Here is a 20,134-nt window from a genome sequence, read left to right on the forward strand (position 1 = left end):
GTGAAATGATTGCCCTATTCACATTTCCATACAAGTAGTACGTTTCTGTCTTTGGTCTTTGGTCGACAATGAAAATGGTAATGGGCATGTTGGTTTCTTTCACACGCAGAAAGTAAGCGTTGCCGCCACAGTAGTCGTTTTCCTCCCACATTGATGTGCAAGACAACGTCAACCGCTGTGATCTACACCACCAGAAACAATGGAATGTTACTCCTTATGGCGACAGCAGCGTAAAGACATAGAGGTCTGACACAGTCATCCCACTGAATTATGACGCACAGACAACCGGTAATGAACAGTTGCATTTGACGGTTAAAAAAGCCATCACTCGGCAGCTGTAATCCGTGACAATTACAATAGGGAAGGAAGTATCTGAGGGGAAAAGGGGAAATAAAACGTGTATCAATACGCAACCTCTGCACAAAACAAAGTTGTAACACATACTTTTATTACTAAATATTATTTTAATTTGGGGAAATGTACTGGTACCCTACAAACGGCGACAATGTGCAATGTCCATTATGGGGAAAAAAACTTCAACGGCACATAAACCTTGTAATTCATCCGGAAAAAATATTTTTTTTCCCCAAAGTAAAAATTTAAGTCAATTCGGTATATAGGTGGGAAAAATACACTTACATGATGTGGACCGGCTCCATTGCATTGGCTGCAGTCAGACAGTAGTGTATTTGCAATAGTGCCTCTTCGGGAACTAATATTTCATGGTCGGTGCAAACGTTTTTGAAGCATAACCTTATCAAATGATATGTTTTTCTAACAGTTATTCCCTGCATTCTTTCTGCTCTTTCCCTGTACCTCAAGGTTAAAAAACAACTGACCCTTACGGCTGTCGACAAATATGCGGCCGTACTGAGCTCGTATTTAAAACAGAAAATTAAGTGGCCTTCACTTCAAATGCAAATACATTCTCATTTTGCAACAACATATCAGCGGCTATTCATGAGAACCGCTACTCCCGTACAAGTGCGGAACTGCTGTGTGTATGAAATAGTGCAGGTGGCTGCCTCAGATTCCCACCAGTCTGACCGCAGTAATGTTGTTTATGTATTGTAAAATGGACTTAGTAAGTTCAAAAAAGTGCTCTTCCTATGGAAACAACAACTTAACCGTAACTACACGGCCACTACCATGGCCGTGTAATATACATATATATATATATATATATATATATATATATATATATATATATATATGTAAACAAAAGGAGGAGAGGGGAAGGACCGCACTCTCCGTGAATTCATATCCAAATAAGGAAAAAAAAGGCGCAGCTCACACAAATTAGAAAAAAGGGAAAAATATTTAATCAATTATAAGCTGTGCAAATGCACAAAACAAAAGGCTGGGAAAACAGCATATACAAACAGAGGCAGGACGCCTAGAGGCACGGCCCGCTTACAACGCGTTTCACGCTCGACTGAGCGCTTGATCACGTAACACAAACGAAGGACAAAGGACACGGTTAAAAAGTGTATAGTCCATCTTCTATGTCAATTGTGAAAAATAGGTGATACATTTACATGGTGATTCAACAGTGGCCATCTTGAAACAAAGAGTCATACAATAGATCTATATAAATGACAACATTTAGTTTGTGTAATCAGTTTAAATACACATGGGAACAAGAATTATCAAATATCCCAATGATGTTTTATAAACAAATGTCACAAAATTATTAAAGATGCCATTTCATATATTGTAATTTCCACCTTATGTTTCCATAATTGGCAAAGCCAAGCTAAATTGGCATTTAATTGCAGACCTAGTACATTGACTTAAGACAGATGGTATCTGATACAAATACAGGCAACAGCTTGTATAAAACAATCGATTCTTCATAGTACCAATTATAAAGGGGGGACATGTAATATCATCATATACAAATAGATAGAAAGAGGGAAGTCAGGTCAGGCTATGTCATTGTAGATGATTTATCAAAGTAACCTCCAATTTGGCATTGTGCAAATATGCAAATTAGCAGCGTCAATGTGCATAAATGGCATCTAATTACTGAGATGGAATAGAGCCTATGTCTCGTGCAAAATTGCAAAGATAAAAACACATAAAATATGGTTAAAAATCCAATATGATTGCAGTATCAAAACTAGACATAGAAATCACAGTTCAAGTAACATTGGTATTAAAACTAATCAATTTTAGGAAGGAGGTAAAGTGCAAGTGCAAATTCAACAATGGCAAGCTAGGCAATATGCAGAATAGACACCGTTCTAGGAATGACCACGTTTAAAAATTGTGAAATCATCTGCCTATCTCTGCTATCAGTTATGCCAATGACCTGTCCAGGACTAGAACTATATTGTCCAGGCCTCACAAACATAGATATAATCTAATTTAGATGACAATTACTTTACTAGTTGTACTATCAGACTAGACATATGTAAATCTGAGATCTTATGTAAAATGTACCAATAATGACCTATTTATACAAATAAAAACCAGAGTGGAACTATGGACACAAAATATCACATTATTCACCAGTCCAGAGTCCTTTAGGTCGTGAATATAGCAACATTAAAAACAAAAAAAAATTTTTTTAACAAAAAAATTTTTTTCTTTGTCTTTCCTTTTTTGCCCCCACTAACCCTATTATAAACCATAGTGGCAATCTGAATCATAGGCACGTTAGAGGGAAAAAGGAAATTTGGTACTAAAAACACAGGCCAAGGAACAATCAATGAATTCAAGATATACAGTGCTAAACAGTAAATTACTAGTTAACCCACATTTAAAGAGCATAGATTAACTATATAATGTCCAAGAAAAATAATAGATGGAAATAGATCAATTCAGAAAGACATAATAGGGAGAGAACAGATTTTATGTACCTAGAAACGTATAAAGCTCCTCATCAAGATTGTGCCCATTAGGGGATTTTGTGTCGAAGTCCAAGATAAAACGGGTCTCCAACTGTCTCAATTTTAATACACGATCTCCACCTCTCGGATGAATCGGGACATGTGCCACCGCAAAAAATTTGAGAAAGGTAAGGTCATTATCATGTTCTAATCTAAAGTGCTTAGCCATGGGGTATGCGGGATCTAGGTTCTTAATTGCCCTGAGGTGCTGTAATATTCTAAGCTTCAATTTACATGTAGTGCTTCCCACATACCATTTCATGCAAGGGCATGAAAGGACATAGACCACAAAGGTGGTATCGCAGTTTATCGAATACTTGATTAGTTGTTTGCATTTGGTGACCGGATGCACAAAGAATTTACATGCAGTGGCATGAGCACAAGCCTTACATTTTGAACATTTTGTAAAACCTATGGGAGATTTCATTAAAGATTGCGTCAAAGAGGGGTTAGTGTCAATAGGTGGCAAAAAACTGGAGACCAGTTTATCCCTAAGTGAGGGTACACGTTTGTAGGTAATGGTTGGACGATTGGCCAGCAATGGACATAAGTCTTTGTCCACAGTTAGGACCCGCCAATGTCGCTCTATGATTTTGCGAACATGATTAGAGGCATTGTCAAAAGTGACTATAAGCCGTGGTCCGTCATTCATAGCGATTTTGGCAGGTTTGTTGCCATACAACAGAACATTCCTATTTAATCCGCGAGCTTTAACGTAGGCCATTTCTATCACTCTGCGTTCATAGCCTTGTTTGATGAAATCTACAGCCGCCAAAGAACAATGATGGTCAAAGAATACTAGATCGGTACAGTTTCTACGGTATCGAATAAATTCACCATATGGAATGCTACGTTTACATGATGTAGGATGGCAACTTGTTGCATGCAAGGGTAAACCAGTGTTTGAGGGTTTTTTATGTAGTGCAGTCTTGAACCCAGATCTTCCAAGGGTCACAACTACATCTAAATATATGATCTCAGTCCTGCTATTGCACTCTGTAAAACGTAAGTTGACTGTGTTGATATTAATATGTTTTACAAATGATAACCATTCAACTTTAGTCCCATTCCATATGACGAAAACGTCATCTATGTATCGCCACCAAGCGACGATATGCATAGCAAATCTGGATGTAAGTAGATCACTGAGAAAGGTGGCCTCCCACCAACCCATTGTCAAATTTGCATAGGATGGTGCAAAAGTACTCCCCATGGCAGTGCCCCTTATCTGATGGTAAAACGAACCTTCAAATAGAAAAACATTGTTGGTTAAACAAAAAAACAGCATTTCAAGAATCATAGAGCTATGGCCATGAAAATTCAATGAGCGGCTATCAAGGAAAAATTTACATGCTTTCATCCCAATTTGATGGTCGATGGAGGTATACAGGGAGACAACATCAAGGGTTGCTAAAAGCAAACCATCCTCCCACGGTGTGTTTGTAATGTGTTGCAAAAAATCCTTGGTATCCCGTAAGTAGGAAGGCAAAGCTGATACCAAAGGAAATAATGTTTCGTCAACATATTGGGCCATGTGTTCAAGGAGGGAGCCACATAAAGTGACGATGGGTCTCCCTGGTGGATGAGTAAGAGACTTGTGAATTTTTGGTAAAAAATAAATGGATGGTATAGTGAAAAAGGAGGGAACAAGAAATTTTACAAATTCGTCATCAATTAAGCCATTGTCCACCCATTTAGTACAAAGATTTGTAATTGCCAATTGTATATCAGGAAAGGGATTTTTCGAGAGTTGGGAATAGCATAATCGATCCTTTAGTTGACGATTAGCTTCTGCCACATAATGTATCCGATCTTGAATTACAATGTTAGACCCCTTATCAGCTGGTTTAATGATGATGTTTGATAAACCTTGTAATTCAGTTATGGCCATAAGTTGGGCAGAAGTAAGGTTTTGCTTGTTTTTGATGGTACTTCTCCTTAATTTTCTCAAGTCGCTAATACATAGATCATTGAAAGCTTCAATGCAGCCACCAATTGGAAACTGAGGATTAAATTTAGATTTAGCCTTCAATTTTGTATGTACATCCCAGTCCGGGTCAATATTAAAATCAGAAAGGCAGGCATTAGAAGGATCAAAGTCAGAATCTTCAAGACAGGCCAGATCCATTAAAGATGGAATATCTGAAATCAGAAGATTAGTGCGGCCCAACCGCGGTGTTGTCGGTTTGGGCACAGTAGAATTCGATGAAAAGAATTTCTTGAGTCTAATCTTGCGAATAAACTGATCAAGATCAAGGCGTGCTTGGACATAGTCAAATGCTTTAGTAGGACAAAAATTGAGTCCGAATGAGAGAACGGAGGTTTGTGCTTTGGTAAGCACATGGGAGGAAAGGTTAATAATTTGGCACAGCTTCATATTGTCAACAGTTATTTTTTGGTCCCAGAGCGCGTAGCTCTGCTCTCTTGGCGTTTTTCTGAGCCGTTTCCCACGCTGGCCTCGCCGAATTGTTTTCCTCCTCGTGTCTTCTGTCCCCTTCCTCTTCCTTTCCCTCTTCCTCGACCCTTTCCATATTGTTTTTGATTCTTTCCATCCTGGCAAAGCAGCCGCATCTCGTCTAAAAAATTCAATCTGACGGTGGGCTCCTCATTGTCCAAAACTGAAACATCTGATTCGGATGAAATCGAGCCAGAATTACCGTCAACAATGGGCTCAGTTATAGGAATTTTTCGTAATGAGTCAAATCTTTTGGCAAACGTAAAAATCCTGCCTGTTTCATAATCTAATTTGTCCCTAATAAACTTTCGATGTTTTCGTTGTTTAATGTCATCTTCATAAATGGTTAGTGCTTCATTGATTTTCACACGAAGTTGTTTGCCCTCTTCAGAGGACGACACTTTATTGAGTTCTAATTCCTTTTTCCCAAGTTCTTCCATTGCTTTTGCTCGATCCAATTTGGCATATTTAACCAAAATCATAAGGAAGTGTGCTGAACAACCTTTGCTGGCCTCTCCCCACTCCTGCAACATGCCAGGGTCTTGATCTTCAAATGAGGGCATAGTCAAGATTCTTAGTCCTCGCGGTATTCGGCCAACATCCAGGTAGTTTTGTAAGGAGTGTTCCTCCCACCATTTGGAGATCTCCTTTTTTCTTAGTTTCTCAATTTCTTTAAGCAATACTATCTCAGGACTGAGACTTGGAATATTCTTTTTCGCTCCGATAATGGGAAGACTAGTAGGCATCACTTGGGTTTCATTGAAGAGTTCCTTGGCCTGTGCAAGACGAGATGTTGCCCAGGCGTCCTGCATGTTTGCAATACTGAAAAAGCCCCCAGCCTTTATATAGAGACAGACAGATGTCTGAATTTCAACAAAAATTCCTAAAATGAATGTGCACAGTACACATCAAAACAGTGTGAGCAAGAAGAATGCGCTACTAAGATGGAAAAAACACGGCATGCCAAAACTATTGCGAACAGCAGTATAGAATGGCAACAGGAGAGAAGCTGGGGCGGAGTACCCAAACAATACAATACCTACTAAGTAGAAAAATGAGGAATGATGCAAAGCACACGAGAAAAACACCTACCCTGCGGCCACTATCGACGCGTCCTCCGGCACGTTTCACGTATTCGCGTAGGTAGGGATTCTCGGGCTGTGCTTCCTCACGGGTACTGTTGGGCTCCAATAAGCAGTGAAATCTGCCCCCAGTGGCTGCGATTCCGCTCGAAAAAACGACTCTAAGCAGAGACGCGCCAAATTGAAGAGGAATCCTCGGTGCCGGTCCAACACGGTACGCTCCGTGTAGAGAAAATGTAAACAAAAGGAGGAGAGGGGAAGGACCGCACTCTCCGTGAATTCATATCCAAATAAGGAAAAAAAAGGCGCAGCTCACACAAATTAGAAAAAAGGGAAAAATATTTAATCAATTATAAGCTGTGCAAATGCACAAAACAAAAGGCTGGGAAAACAGCATATACAAACAGAGGCAGGACGCCTAGAGGCACGGCCCACTTACAACGCGTTTCACGCTCGACTGAGCGCTTGATCACGTAACACAAATGAAGGACAAAGGACACGGTTAAAAAGTGTATAGTCCATCTTCTATGTCAATTGTGAAAAATAGGTGATACATTTACATGGTGATTCAACAGTGGCCATCTTGAAACAAAGAGTCATACAATAGATCTATATAAATGACAACATTTAGTTTGTGTAATCAGTTTAAATACACATGGGAACAAGAATTATCAAATATCCCAATGATGTTTTATAAACAAATGTCACAAAATTATTAAAGATGCCATTTCATATATTGTAATTTCCACCTTATGTTTCCATAATTGGCAAAGCCAAGCTAAATTGGCATTTAATTGCAGACCTAGTACATTGACTTAAGACAGATGGTATCTGATACAAATACAGGCAACAGCTTGTATAATACAATCGATTCTTCATAGTACCAATTATAAAGGGGGGACATGTAATATCATCATATACAAATAGATAGAAAGAGGGAAGTCAGGTCAGGCTATGTCATTGTAGATGATTTATCAAAGTAACCTCCAATTTGGCATTGTGCAAATATGCAAATTAGCAGCGTCAATGTGCATAAATGGCATCTAATTACTGAGATGGAATAGAGCCTATGTCTCGTGCAAAATTGCAAAGATAAAAACACATAAAATATGGTTAAAAATCCAATATGATTGCAGTATCAAAACTAGACATAGAAATCACAGTTCAAGTAACATTGGTATTAAAACTAATCAATTTTAGGAAGGAGGTAAAGTGCAAGTGCAAATTCAACAATGGCAAGCTAGGCAATATGCAGAATAGACACTGTTCTAGGAATGACCACGTTTAAAAATTGTGAAATCATCTGCCTATCTCTGCTATCAGTTATGCCAATGACCTGTCCAGGACTAGAACTATATTGTCCAGGCCTCACAAACATAGATATAATCTAATTTAGATGACAATTACTTTACTAGTTGTACTATCAGACTAGACATATGTAAATCTGAGATCTTATGTAAAATGTACCAATAATGACCTATTTATACAAATAAAAACCAGAGTGGAACTATGGACACAAAATATCACATTATTCACCAGTCCAGAGTCCTTTAGGTCGTGAATATAGCAACATTAAAAACAAAAAAAATTTTTTTTAACAAAAAAACTTTTTTCTTTGTCTTTCCTTTTTTGCCCCCACTAACCCTATTATAAACCATAGTGGCAATCTGAATCATAGGCACGTTAGAGGGAAAAAGGAAATTTGGTACTAAAAACACAGGCCAAGGAACAATCAATGAATTCAAGATATACAGTGCTAAACAGTAAATTACTAGTTAACCCACATTTAAAGAGCATAGATTAACTATATAATGTCCAAGAAAAATAATAGATGGAAATAGATCAATTCAGAAAGACATAATAGGGAGAGAACAGATTTTATGTACCTAGAAACGTATAAAGCTCCTCATCAAGATTGTGCCCATTAGGGGATTTTGTGTCGAAGTCCAAGATAAAACGGGTCTCCAACTGTCTCAATTTTAATACACGATCTCCACCTCTCGGATGAATCGGGACATGTGCCACCGCAAAAAATTTGAGAAAGGTAAGGTCATTATCATGTTCTAATCTAAAGTGCTTAGCCATGGGGTATGCGGGATCTAGGTTCTTAATTGCCCTGAGGTGCTGCAATATTCTAAGCTTCAATTTACATGTAGTGCTTCCCACATACCATTTCATGCAAGGGCATGAAAGGACATAGACCACAAAGGTGGTATCGCAGTTTATCGAATACTTGATTAGTTGTTTGCATTTGGTGACCGGATGCACAAAGAATTTACATGCAGTGGCATGAGCACAAGCCTTACATTTTGAACATTTTGTAAAACCTATGGGAGATTTCATTAAAGATTGCGTCAAAGAGGGGTTAGTGTCAATAGGTGGCAAAAAACTGGAGACCAGTTTATCCCTAAGTGAGGGTACACGTTTGTAGGTAATGGTTGGACGATTGGCCAGCAATGGACATAAGTCTTTGTCCACAGTTAGGACCCGCCAATGTCGCTCTATGATTTTGCGAACATGATTAGAGGCATTGTCAAAAGTGACTATAAACCGTGGTCCGTCATTCATAGCGATTTTGGCAGGTTTGTTGCCATACAACAGAACATTCCTATTTAATCCGCGAGCTTTAACGTAGGCCATTTCTATCACTCTGCGTTCATAGCCTTGTTTGATGAAATCTACAGCCGCCAAAGAACAATGATGGTCAAACGATACTAGATCGGTACAGTTTCTACGGTATCGAATAAATTCACCATATGGAATGCTACGTTTACATGATGTAGGATGGCAACTTGTTGCATGCAAGGGTAAACCAGTGTTTGAGGGTTTTTTATGTAGTGCAGTCTTGAACCCAGATCTTCCAAGGGTCACAACTACATCTAAATATATGATCTCAGTCCTGCTATTGCACTCTGTAAAACGTAAGTTGACTGTGTTGATATTAATATGTTTTACAAATGATAACCATTCAACTTTAGTCCCATTCCATATGACGAAAACGTCATCTATGTATCGCCACCAAGCGACGATATGCATAGCAAATCTGGATGTAAGTAGATCACTGAGAAAGGTGGCCTCCCACCAACCCATTGTCAAATTTGCATAGGATGGTGCAAAAGTACTCCCCATGGCAGTGCCCCTTATCTGATGGTAAAACGAACCTTCAAATAGAAAAACATTGTTGGTTAAACAAAAAAACAGCATTTCAAGAATCATAGAGCTATATCGGTTTGGTCATATATATATGTGTGTGCAAGACTATTGGTGAACACTTGGCATGATCATATTTTTTCTTGTATCAGCTAGTAAACTGTATGAATGATGGATCGTTGGTGGGACTGAGTTGAGGAAGTGGCGGGAGTAATTAGTGCGGGTCTTGGATTTGGGATGTAGACTAATGGTGGATGCTTTATAACGGCATCTTCTTTAAAAAGACATAATATTATATTGTGTCACATCCCTTTAGGATTATCATGTCTTTGTAACACACATTTTCATTTTGAATGTGATGTTTTCTTCCCCTTTTTTTGTACTTACATTTGACATAATAATTTTTTCTACTTCCGCTACCTACCTACCCGCGTTTTTTGCCATTTTCTCCTCAGTCCATGCAACTATAACATCTGCGCACTTGCTGACATATTTTGAATCATACAACATTGGTTTAATGCTTTTATGATTGAGGTGTGTTTTTATAATACACTGCATGTTGCTATGCATTGCTATTCTTTTGCTGTTATAAGATGGCCGCCATTTGTTCACCACATTGTATTCCCTTGTGAATGGGTACATTCTATGCACTAGTATCATAGAGGTTTTAAAGCATTGATAAGGAGTGCTTCTTTCATGTAATTCCCTGCCTACGTGAACAAGCGGTCAGTGTACCGCGAAACGCGTTGTTTTGCTATCCAGGCTGTTCCTTCTGCTGCACCTTTTACAAATAAAGAAAAACTCGTGCTGCCTGGACTAGTTGTCATGCCTTTTCTCTGCTGAGACTGGATTCCACGCCTCAGCTGCTCTTGGGAGTGCAACCCATTGGATTTTGCCTTGTTCTAGGGCATTATTTTCATTTTGAATTGGGTGGGGGTTGCGGGGGGTTTCTCCCCGCATATATGTTACAATTGACCTTCACAATTCAGTCAATTGTGAAAAGGTCAATTGTAATTCGAACAGTTGTAAAACGAACAATTCGTATACAACCCTCTAACTCCATTGTTGGCCTTGGAACCTGTAGTGGCTCAGAGGGTCTAATGGTCTTTTCAAGCCTCCTGGGAGGCCTTTCCTTATTAGGAAACATCCATGGCAGTTTAATGGGGTTCCTTAGTAAGACCTTCATAGAAGCCACTTGAAAAGCACACTCCCTGGTGGGTTAGTGGCTGGTCACCTGTGCCAGCTGCAGCAGACACTGTCTGCTGGAGCTGCACCTTATTTAAGGATGTCGTGCCGGGTTCAAGAGCCTCCATGGCACCGTTTCCTCTGCGGCTGGTGTTGCTGTGTTCGTGGCACCCCGCAACGTTGTACAGGGTGCCACTGCATGGTCCTGGCGGCATGTGGCATCTTATTTGGTTGTGACAGGGCAACCCAAGGCCCTGCCACCAGAATCTGCAGGCTCCTGGGCCAGTTGCCCCTATTCTGGGTCCCTCTAAATGTCAGCCACAGGTCTGATCGCAGATTTCTGTCAAGTTGCAGGTGGCTTGTCGAAGAAATAGCCTATTCTTCCCAGAAGCCAGGCTGCCAGTGTGGATTGGCAATGCGCTGCACAGACTGAGTTCTGGGAAGGTAGACAATGGAGGGAAAAGTGGACGCGCTGAAAAAACATCTAGTAGATGTATGTATGGACCTCAAAGTTGTAGTAGGAAGTAAGATGTCTACAACACTGCAAAGGGGCTAGGCAAACCCCCCACGGCTTGAAATAAGGAAGAGGAAGGCAGGGAAACAGAAGAGTGAGGAACATGGAGCAAGGACAGAAGCAGGTAAGAATGAACAGGTAATATATTTTAATGGGAAGCATCCTCTCGGGTACGTACGGAGCATTGAGATGCACCACAGTGGCTGACTGCCGCAAATATGTTCCAGGATTTACTGACATCTAGATGCGGTGCTCGATTCCCATGCTTCATCCTGACTTCAGTGCGTTATGCTTGCATATACATCAGCCATCTTGCGATGGGACACATATACTTCCATTGAGCGTAAAGCCTCCAGGCTTTGGCAGGAGCTGTGACACTGTGGTGGGGATGCCGCCATCTGCTCAGGTAAGGCGGGATGGGAGAGGGCCTGCCAGCACTCCTTCAGACACTACAGGGTGGTTGGGGTCAGGATATTTGTGAATGTTATATTGAAATTAAACTTCTCTCTTATTATAGTTGTGCAACTGTACCATTGTGTGTACTTCACTAAAATTAGGGCCAATCTTTGCCAAATATCTAAGGAGCATAGAGAAACTCATAATCCCATTTAAAATTGGTCATGATTCTTTTGTTGCTTTAGTTTCTTTACTGTAATCTCTCCTACCAATTCCAGTGTTTTGTTTACAATCAGTGATGTCATCAATCATATTTGTGATGCCATCTTTGATGTCATGGGTGTTATTCTTAGCAGTGCACGGTGGTGGCGCAAGTTATGGTTGCTTAGCTTACCATAACTGGCGAATTTCAGGGGTTTTTCGGTTTTACTTGTAACCATAACGTCCCTTTAGTTTTTTTATTGAAAATATATATATATATATATATATATATATATATATATATATATATATATATATATCGCAACTAGCATGGGAATACAGTTTTGATGAAGATGATGAACTAACTTGCTGGTCAACCGGTTCTGTAAAATCTAGAAACGAAGAACAAAAAGGATCAAGTCACTGTCCTAGAGCTGTAAATGCCAGGCCTAAAAACATAGCACTGATGGCTTGGACTTCAGACTGCTATTGCATGGCTTGGTCCCAATGTAAAAGCGGCAACCTTGATTTATTCATGCTCAATTACCTGCATACAGTAAAGAGTAGATAGAAACTTCCACATTTATCACCCCACAAGGAACACCCATGCTCCTCTGTGGTACCTCTATTGCTGACCCAATGCACTAAGCACATGCCTTTCCGACTCCCAGCCCCACTCACATAGCTTGGCTTAGCCATACCCTTATCCAGTTCCTCCTTCTGTCCACCAAATTCCCTTACATTCCCAGGCTGCCTGCTAAATATCTCCTGTGCAGTGGAGATTCTGGAAGCTCTTTTTCTCATTGCATCAGCATCCATGACCCACATGATCTTCAACTGCCAGGCTCCCTTGAGCTAATGACAATGCGGCCAAGTTGAGCCCCTTGGCCCTTACTCGAAACACTTGGCCCTCTTTACCCTCCAAAACAAATGCAAGTACTAATCGTGTGAATACAAACAGATGAAATGGAGGAAGTACACACAATAAAGAATGCAAAACAGAATAAAAACAGAATGAAATTGAAGAAAGCAAAAATATGCAAACTTACCACAATAAAATAGTGATGAGGCACCATGTCATAATAAAGTAACAGTAATAAGAGCCATAGTGCCTTAGCATATGATCGGTCAGCTCAGGAATATGTAAGTCAATAGTAATTACTCATCAGAAGACTCCCCCCTCATTTGAACTCCTGCATACAATGCACATATCCCATGCTCAAATGTTCACTCAGCCTGTGCCCTCATTATAGACTTATTTTATTTTGTATGGAATTCCAATCACTAAGGACACCGGCCACCAATGACCATACTCCAACCCTCTTCAGCTCAGATAATAGTCTCATTGACATTTCTGATCTGATCAGATCAGGTCAGACATGCCATGAAAAAGACTACCCAATCACTGCCAAGTAGAAATGGTCAAGTAAACCTTCATATTAGAAATTCAACCACCAAACACTGACTTAATTATTGTTGGCTCCCGCCCCAGATGTATGAAAATTGATCTGATCATCAGGACCTCTGACCAAAATATTTTGTTTGAGACCTGCCCCATTCTTGCATTATGGGGCTACAAAGCTGACAAAATCATATGCCAAATTGTTTTGCCATGGCTTGAGTGTTTAATTACTGTGCCAGGGTCAGGGTCATGACTGTGTCAAGAGGAACAGGCACCCTTCTGAAACTGGGGCAGGCAACCTGACAGGTTTTTCACAGAAGGGCTACCACCATTGATGTTCGAGAGGACCAAGACCTGGACAGCAAATTGGAAGTTGTCTGCTGGGTTGAAGGGCTTCATTTTCAACAGAAGTGAAAGTTGCTACCAAACAGTTTGTGTCTTCTGAAGAGGAGTAGACCATAATAGAATACACCCCCCTCCTCTGGTGATGGACAGGTGAACATGTCATTCATGGCCCATGCCCTTGCACCTGGACCAGTATTGCAAATATGAGAAGAGGTATGCACTTAAACAACTGTATTATCCATTCCCTAAACAAAAACAGCGAGGATAAACATGGTGTGAGCCAACGATGGCAGAAGTAAGTGATGCCATCTCACCTATGACACATGTAGCTGCATAAGACACAAGGCAAATGTGCATTTATTACAAAGTAACACAGGCATTGGGACAAACAGTGTTTAGATATGAAAGCAATGACCCACACTCAATAGACACTAGTCATAAATAATGTATCAGAAAAACATAGTGCTCAAATACGGTATACAGTGTTTATAATGAAATAAAAATAATGACAAGCTTTTTCACTGAAACCTAAATGATGAAACAAATGTTGAATGTTTTAGTAAAAGTACATATGGGGCTGGGGTAAGGTTTTAAAAAGGGTGGGGTGCCTTGGGGGAGGGTAAAAATGCTTTCAAAACATGGGGCTTGGAGAGGGCGCCTCCCAAATAAAAAAGAGAAACAAATTACATTTTTACAATCTTTGTATTTCACTGAAAAAGTTTTCGTTATTTGTGTTGTCGTTATAAAGATATGGGATCGTCAAATACATTCAGAAAAAAGTTCCCTGACATAGAAATATTACAGCAACAGACATCCATTCCTTTTAAAATGGACTCCACTTGCATTACAAAGCGAATTGCAGGCAGGTTTCAGCAGAATGTCACAAGAGTTTTTTAGGAATGAATTTGGCAGTAAAATAAGAAGTAGATAAGGAAAGCACAGAAAAACAACAGCAGCCTTACATATCCTTGGCAGAGTTTTTGTACAATGCATCATCTCAAAGCTGCATCTGGCTATCTCTAAATTGCAACAAAAACTCCATGAGTCATTTGAAATTGGGAAACAACACATATGTGCTGATCTGTAGAAAATGAGTAATTGGAAGTGAAAACAATATGTATTTCAGGCCAATGAGAAAGGGCAATGTATTTTACTCAAATGCAAATTGACCTATCATATTGTAAGGTTCATATTAGAACAGAACTGTTGTGTAATGCCTTGCTTTCTATAAAACCATGTTCAAGATGGACACATTTTGAGTCTTTCTTTGCTTACTGAACCACATGTGGCATGGGAAACCCTTCCAGCTAGCTGTAAAGATTAAAGGGTTCCTTTTTTTCTCACAATTGTGTATCTCTGTCCATGAATGGCTTTTAATGAGTTATTGCTAAGAAATTACCTTTTTAACCCTTCTTTGCTGTGTGCTCATTGAAGATGTGTCTGTCAATGTAGAACCTAATGGCTTGGCGTATGTGGTCAGCTAGGGTGTGAAGCCCTCGAGGTTCATAGCGTTAAGCTAAATCTTGATGTCAGGTTGTTCAGTGTTGTTGGTCACCAGCAGGAATTCAGTCTTGGAAGAGTTGTGCTTCAGATAAGCATTGGACTTCCATGACTAAATCAGTGTGGTGCAGGCCTTGATCCTGTGGATGTCTTCACTGAAAGATATCTTGAGGTACAACTACATGTCATCTGCGTATTGATTGAAGTGGATGTTGTGTGGAGCCTGGAGGGTTCCAAGCAGTTCCATGTAAAGGTGAAGATCAAGGGAGAGAGGATGAATCCTTGCACAGTTACACAGTTGATGGGTAGAGTTGGTGATCTGGAGGAATTCATTTGTACTAAATGGTGGTGATTAGCAAGGCCAGATATGAACCAGCAGAGCCTAGTCTCACTAATACTCATATGGCAATGTAGAATGTTGGTATCTTGTGTTTTTTTTGTGTCAAACACCTTTGAGAGGTCACGGACTACCAGGAAGCAATGATGGCCAACATCAAGGATGTTAAGAGCACTGTTTATTGCCTTGGTGGTAGCTGAGTCTGTGCTGCATCTGGGTCTGAAGACAGATTGGTAGGCTTTAACAAGGTTGTTGGCATCCATGTGATGCAGGAGTTGCGTCGCTACTGCTTTCCGATGGATTTTACTTAGGAAGGGAAGATGTTTGATGAGTCAGTAGTTGCTAAGGTCCTCAGGCTTCAGAATTCATTTCTTGAGAAGCGGGAGAATTTGTCTGGTCATGAGGCTTGAGGGGATGGTGTCTTGATTGAGGAAGCTGTTGATTATTGGCAGGTAAGGGGGAGTGCTTCAGTCAGGACGGTCTTGAGTACGAAGGATGGGAGGATGTAATATGCAGACACTATGTTCTTGAGGGATGCTAGTGTGGCAGTCAGGTCTTCCATGGTGAGTATTTTGAAAATTGTCTAGAGAGTGGTGGTTTTGGGAGATGGGATGTGTGGTCTGCTGTCATTTTTAATGTATGTGTTGTTGCGTCTGGTACTGGTGGGTCAGGTAGAGGGTTGATGCAATGATTGATTGCTTGGAAGAGTGCTCTGCTTTTGGTGGTGACCTTGGCTATGGTGTTCTGGTATTAGTTGCTAGTAGTTGGCCTTAGCATAAGTGATATGTTGTCTATGTGTAGCATAGAGATCCTTGAGCAGGGTGAGGTTGTGTGCACGGAAGGATCATTGCCAAGTCGTTTTATGTTTTCTGATGTTTCTTTTTTTGAGGTTGAGTTCTTGAGTGTACCAGGGGGCTGAAGGTTAGGTTTGTTGGGGCATTGTTTTACTGGGTATGGTGGATGATCTTGGTTTCAATGGTGGTATTGAGTTCTTGGAGAAGCGAGTAGCAGTGCTGGTTTGCTTGAGGTCGATCGGCCCATGTCAGTGGAGAATTTCCAGAGCTTCCACTGGGAAGTTCTTGAATTACCTGAAGACTTGTTTGCTGAGTTTTCAATGGGTGTGCTTGACTGGGGTGGTGCACTATCACTGCTAGGTCAAAGGGTTCTTCTGTTACTCTGGTCTCTGTGACAAATCACAGGAATTTGTCCCTTCTCCGCAAGGGGGATCCCACCCCTGTGAGGCTAGGGAGATGAGCCCACTTGTTGGGGTGGGCCAAGCAGGACCTCACCAGGAGAGACTCCCCCTTTGTGGACACAGACGCACAGTCTCAGGAGGAACTCCCTAGAACACCCTTCAAAGTGACACCAGTATGTTTGCCTGATGACAAAACCTCTGAAGAACAAGTTAAAATGTGTTTGTGCTAATCTGATACAGAAAAGGTCCAATTAGAATGTCATTGTACTGCGACAAAGAAGAGGCCCTATGGAGGCATAGAGAACCAAGTAGAGAAAGAGAAGAAAAAATGGCTTCTTACGCAGGGGAAGCCCTCGAGCTATGCCATTCCAGAGAGCAGAGGAGTCTGGGGAAGCAAAAACACAGCACGTGAGGTTCAAAGTGAGACACAAACTGACTGCGAGCAGCAGAGATGAGACGTGTAGCGTTCTTCAGTCGTGCAGGGCCCTGGGCTCTCAGAAGTGCTATGGTTGGTAGCAAGTGTCCCAGAAGGAAGGAGAATAGACAAACGCCATCCTGAAGAGATGGGAGAGAGAGACACACTGAGTGGTTGGCGTGACAATGGGGACTCCGTGGTGGACCAGAAGTCCAACCAACAACACTGAGACAATCTCCATACGGCGAGTTCGGGAAGAGTGGAAACCCGAAATCACACACTGGCCACCAGGAAGAAGCAAGGATAGAGAAACTGGTTGAGATCAGCGAGACACCAGTAACAGAGGAAAGGAAGCCAATTCTGAGCCTGTGAAGAGCCCGGTGAAGTGAACCTTCACCAAAAAAGGTATACGGGATAATGGGAGACCCGGGGAAGAAATTGTAAATCATTACAGGAATGCGCCTACTCGTCGTAGTTACGAAATTAAAGATATAATAAGAGTGAATTAAATGTATTACTAGACTGCTCCTACTAATCACAGTTATGAGAGCAAAATCATAAGAAGAGTGAAAGAAAATCATTACGGGAATTATCCTACTCATCATAGTTTCGAGAGTAAAGATATAATAAGAGTGAATGAGAATCATTACTGGACTGCTCCTACTCATCAGATTCGCGAGAGTACAGATATATAAGAGTGAATGAGAATCCTCAATATAGTCGAGAAAGAGAAAACACAATACAAGACGTAAAAGGAAGTCTGAAAGACAAGTACAATGGAAATTATCCAACGGATTATAAATCATACCAAGATGGTCCAAGAGACAGACAAGAGGCAGTCATATACAAGATAGACGCAATAAGAAAACACACTTTTGGAAAGCATTCCAGAAAGCTGAGAATGAAAGATTCAAGGAGATTGAACTATTAAGAGCTATTTCCGAGGGGAACAGTAATTGTTGGCAAAGCAGCCAAGGGAAAGAGAGAAGGATCAATAATTGTAAAGAAAATAAGAAGCACAAAGTGAAAACTTTACCACATGAACTGTATGAACTGAAAGAAGTGACTACTAGAGATTATCAGAAAACCATTTATTGAGGAGTGAGTGAAAGCCACATCGGGAAATCTCAGGAGAGGGTAGGCCTTTATCTCTATTTAAGTTGTTAAGAATAGTGGTAAGGCTAGATAGGTTAGAGTTGGGCAGTGGACAGTTCTTCATATATAAACATTCACTGACAACTGACGGACATCATAGCTAGTTCTGGTAGGTAGGGAAGCCTTGAAGGATAGGGGAAGGGAGGCTTTATCTTATTCTTTAATAAAACCATGAGTAGAATGTCTAATGAGTGTCTGTGCCTTCTTCCGACCTACCACACCTCCTTTGCCAAACATAAGATGTTTAGAATAAGACCTACAGAATTATGACAGCATTCTTGGCACGTGTCTGCCCCCTTTGTGATATCCTTCCTGGTGTAATAAATCAAGGAAAAGGATATAGTTAATTTTAGATCAACCATGGCTGTTGTTTTACTGACATAACTGGCTTAAAACATTCTGCTTTCATTTTCTCCCTTGGGCTGTTATCAAGTTTCTGCCAGATGAAATGCAGAGAAAATCTCTTCACATCAGGCATTATGAACAAATCTGTGGAGTTAGGATGGAAGACATCAAAGGGTTTGAACTTTGCTTCACCCATCTAGTCCGAAACTCCTGAGGTGCTGGGGAATCCTCGTTGTCAAAGGCACCTTCATTTACTGTATACCCGACCAAGTTGCTAAAAATATCTGCTTTAGGGAGGATTCACTAGTCCTCTTCTCATGACGGGTCTGGAGCTGGTAGTCTGACTCTCTTCTACGGATACTCTAGGTCCCCTTCACAAGGGGACCCAAATGATGAACCTATATCACTCACCAACAATGCTCCCGAAGGCACCATAGCCCGGGGGCTACTGGGTTGATAATTCATAATAAAGACAAACTTCTGGCTAGTTTCAGTATGCACACATTTCTATCAGCTGAGAGAGGCCCCGCTTTGCCATATCTACACGCAGCTGCTCCCTGTCTGATGAACCCTGTTGAATGGCAGCAGCCTCAGATAGGCCAAAATGAATGGCCACAGATGTACTGCTTCTACATGCAATGACTTTCCCCACTCTTCTTCTCACAGTAGTCACACATGCCTGTGACAAAGTATCCTAGGTAAAACCAGCCAGATTTCTGCACCTTTCAGTAACCTCTTCTATGTTTGGGGTACCCAGAAGACCAGGAACCCCTTATTTCTTATCTGCAGGCATCATCACCTTAATGCTATACGCTTCCACCTAAGTCCTACTTTCATTTCTATGTTTGTCCTAGGATCAAAGAGCCCTTTACTTTCAACCACAGAGATGTGGTGATTCACAGTGTAATCTTTTTGCTTGATAAACCCTGAACTGTCTTATTTATTATTTAATGGGTTTTTTATAACGCCTCATACCATACCTGAGTTCGGTTTGTAAGCGCGGATCCGGGATTCAGACCTCTGTTGCTTGGCTTGGTCTTGCTTCCAAGACCAGCGCGTTGCCCCTGTGCTATCCTTCATTATGTAACAGGGAATGAAAGTACAGAGCGCTGATGAACATGCTGCGGTACATGTGCAGATCCATAAACCGCACGGACGCGCAAAGATTCACCAGTGTGCCGGTGCATGGAAGTGCGACCCAGGAGCTGTCCCTTAGCTGTGGTGAGGACGTGGATTGTATAAATTGGCAGCATGCCACTGCCCCCCCACCCCCCTACAAAACAGTCCCCTGTATTAAAAACACTGCACTGGAGACAAAGTCACCAGCGATTACAAGTACCGCAAATTGTCAAAAGATATCACTAAATATGAAACTATTCTCCGCTATCATTCTGAAAAGAGCGTTCAGTAAACAAGACACATATGTGGATTTATATTGGAGTATCTAGCAAGAAAAGAGGCAGTCGAGTGGTCAAGAAGAGGCTTTCTATAGGCAGTGGCCGGTCACGTGGCTTTTGGGAGCAGTAGGTTTTTCTGCATCATTTTCTTGTTGCTATTAAAGTA

The sequence above is a fragment of the Ambystoma mexicanum genome, chromosome 5q (genome assembly GCF_040938575.1).
Source record: "Ambystoma mexicanum isolate Mex_15411 chromosome 5q, UKY_AmexF1_1, whole genome shotgun sequence".
Lineage (NCBI taxonomy): Eukaryota > Metazoa > Chordata > Amphibia > Caudata > Ambystomatidae > Ambystoma > Ambystoma mexicanum.